This window comes from Leopardus geoffroyi, chromosome D4 (genome assembly GCF_018350155.1).
Source record: "Leopardus geoffroyi isolate Oge1 chromosome D4, O.geoffroyi_Oge1_pat1.0, whole genome shotgun sequence".
NCBI classification, from domain to species: Eukaryota; Metazoa; Chordata; class Mammalia; order Carnivora; family Felidae; genus Leopardus; species Leopardus geoffroyi.
In genome coordinates this window covers 6,558,450-6,562,037 of record NC_059342.1, presented here as the reverse complement: position 1 = coordinate 6,562,037, position 3,588 = coordinate 6,558,450, and the positions used below count along the sequence as shown (strand labels likewise).

At 36.8% G+C, this 3,588-nt stretch overlaps 1 pseudogene; it reads left to right on the top strand.

The window, feature by feature from the left end:
- The first annotated feature begins 1,314 nt into the window (after positions 1-1,314).
- LOC123593001 lies at positions 1,315-3,375 on the top strand (annotated as a pseudogene).
- The last annotated feature ends 213 nt before the right edge of the window (positions 3,376-3,588 follow it).

Genomic DNA, 3,588 nt, shown 5'->3' with positions numbered 1-3,588 from the left:
TTAGAGGTTAGGTTGAGGATGAGTCAGCAAAGAAAGACAGAGTGGTCAGTGAAATAAGAGGAAAACAAGCAGGGTCGAATTTCATGAAAGCAAGAGAAATAGGTTTAAGTGGGAAAAAGTGGTCCGTCATTTTAAATGCGTTTACTGAAGCATCAAGTAATAGGAGCTTTGTGAATTGGCCACAGTGAACTGATGGGTAAATTCAGTATAGTTGGAGGACAGCTTCCAGACTGGATTGGGTTGAAGAGGTTATGAGGTTGGTAAGGAAGTAAAGACAGTAACTGTAGATCACTCTTTGACAAGTTTCTCCATGAAGGGGAACGGGAAAATAAAGTGATAGTGGGCAAGAAAAGAAAATTCTTGATTTTTATTTGAGAGATAGTACATCAAGTTTATATGCTGATGGGGTGAGCCATGAAGAAAGAGACCGATGGAGTGAGAATTTTAAAAGGAGTGAAATTTTGAATGGGATCCAGAGCACAAGAGAAAAATGAGTCTTTAATACATCAAGGACACGTCTCCATTTGTAACTAGAGGGAAGATGGTAAAATGGGGTAAATACAAGTAGGTTTTAGATTTGGTAGTAGAAACATGAGAGCATTTTCCTCTGATTAACTCTGTTCTCACTGAAGTTTAAAATGAAATTACTAGTCAAAACTGATAATTTGATGGTACACCCATGTCTGGTTTGATTACCTTTTTTTTTTAATGTAGCTAAAATTTCTGCTTTTGGCCATGATGGAGGATCTTGAACCAGATGTGCCTTTCCCCTATAAGCAACTAGAAAACTGGTCAAATAGGAAACATCTAAATACAGACATTGGATAATTGGCTCAACTGTGATCCCTAAGGGAAGGGAAATAAATGATGTGAGCCTTAGGATAGTTTCAACAATAGAAGGTATCTAGACTGAAGCACAATGAGAAAAACAACAACAACAAACCAGTCTCAATGTCCTGTGGGTTACTATCAGGCAGTATAACATCTGTGCCCTGGAGTCCCAAAATGAAAGGGGAAGGGAAATTTAAAAATTATTTAAAGAATGAAATTTTCTAAATTCCAAACAATAAGCCTACAAAGTCAAGAAGATCATGAATCTTAAGCAGAATGAACATAATACATCAGGGCACGTTATAAACTGTTAACTTGGAATTATATTTTAAAAATCCTTAAAGACTTTTTAAGAAAATTAGGGGCGCCTGTGTGGCTCAGTCGGTTAAGCAACTGAGTTCGGCTCAGGTCATGATCTCACGGTTTGTGGGTTCAAGCCCTACATCGGGCTCTCTGCTGACAGCTCAGAGCCTGGAGCCTGCTTCGGATCCTGTGTCTCCCTCTCTCTTTGCCTGTCCCCCACTTGTGCTCTCTCTCTGTCTCAAAAATAAATAAAATGTAAAGAAAATCAAAGGTGAGAAGATCTATCCACTTACTTGTACTCCCAGAAATAATAAAGGATATTCTTCAGACAGAAAATTACACCACATGGGAACTTGATCCTACAACAAAGAAATAAAGAGAGCCTTTGGTGAATATGAGGGCAAATATAAAATGTTTTATTTCTGATTTCCATGAAAGAGAATTGGATTGAGCAGAGCCATCCATCCCCCACTTTCCAGTGCTGCTCTCCTCCTTCATTCCACTTCTTCCACCCCAATGGCCATGGCCATTCTTGGCATCCCCTATGAGTGATGACATCTCATCAGGGCAGACCATAGAGATCCTGAGCTTCAGTGCTGTCGCAAAAAAGATGGTGGAGCACAAGAAGACCAACAACAGTCTTAAACAGTTAAGGGAGCAATTAAAAGAACTTACCGATCAGTATGAAAAGTCTGAAAATGACCGAAAGGACCTACAATCACCCAAGTCGGGTCAAACTGCGTGAAGTACTTTAGAAGTTAATTGAAAAATTCGTTGTTAAAAGAGCCAAAATATATTGTCAGTTGTCATGGTTAGCTTGAAAAAAGCGGCATCCAGGAACAAGAGTTGCTTTGGATATGATTACATCGATATTTGCCAAGATTCACTGATCTTACAGCATGTCTCATAAGGATGTAAGGAATATTTCTTTTTCTGAGGTGGAGGGATTATCTGAACAGATCAGAGAATTCAGAGGCAATACAAGTACCTCTTACAAACCTAGAATTATTCCAGTATAGGAATAATATCTCCAAAAGGCTGTTTGTTATCTGGGCCAACAGTTAGGAAAAACACTAATGGCAAGAGCTGCTGTTAGCCAACTGGAATGCAATATCTTAATCGTAGTATACAGTTGTACTGTAGACAAGTACACTGGTGAAAGCGCCCATTTGATCAAAGATGTGTTTACATTAGGAATCATCAGTCATGCATCATTTTTATGGATTAAAAAAAAATGCCATTGGTGGATACTGGTCTCCTGGAAGTACTTCAGCTGATAGGTTGAGAGGACTTTATGAGTTACTCAAATGGATGGATGTGATACTCTGCATAGTTAAAATGATCATGGCTATCAACAAGTACAGTGCATTCTGCTTTGGTGTCTCCAGATAAATAGAAAAAATATACATTTATTTATAAGCAAGTTTAGATATCCCCCAAATCTACAGAGGTACCATTACAAAGCATGATAAAATAGATTATTAGAAACATTTATAAGGTTTTCAGGTGGCTGTAATGGAGCAGACCTGAAAAATGTTTGCACTGAAGCAGGCATATTTATAATTCATGCCAATCATGAGTTGGTAGTATAGAAAGAGTTCATGAAAGCAATCAGAAGTAGCTGGTTTTAAGTAGCTAAAGTCTAGATTGGACTACAAACCTGAATTCCAAGAAGCTAAGGTATCAATTGGATTGGAGATTTTTGATAGCTACATGACACATTGGCTTAATGTAATAATCAGTTATAGATGTATGTATGCGATGGCAATAATGATTAAAAATGTATGAATAAAAATTATTTAAAACAAAGTAATGAAAATTTATTATGCAATTTGTAATAGATGTAGAGTAAAAGATATAACAAATAGAAAAGACAGGAGGGAGAAATGAAATATATTGCTGAAAAAGTCTTAAACTGCCTGTGAAGTGATATATTATTATTTGAAGGTAATCTGCGATAAAGATGTATATTGTAAGCTCTAGAGCAACTACTAAATATCAAAATTATCTAACTACTAAATATCAAAAATTAAGAGAAATAGCTAAGTAATATAGGAGATAAAATGGAATTATTAAAAAAAATCACCCCAATAGAATGCAAGGAGAGAAAAATAAAGATCAAATGAGACAAATACAAAATAGCAGGAGCGTAGATTTAAACCCAAATCATATTGATAATTAAATTAATCAATGATCTAAACATTCCAAATACAAGACATATTGTCAAGTTCAGTGAGAAGGCAAGAACCAATTACGTGCTGTTCACAAGGGACCAATGTTAAAGATGAAGATACGTAAGAAGTAAACAGGTGGAGGGGTACCTGGGTGACTCAGTTGGTTAAGCATTGGACTCTTGATCTCAGCTCCGGTCTCAATCTCAACATTGTGAGTTCAAGTCCTGCAGTGGGCTCTGCGCTGGGTGTGGAGCCTACTTCAAAAACAAACAAAAAAGAT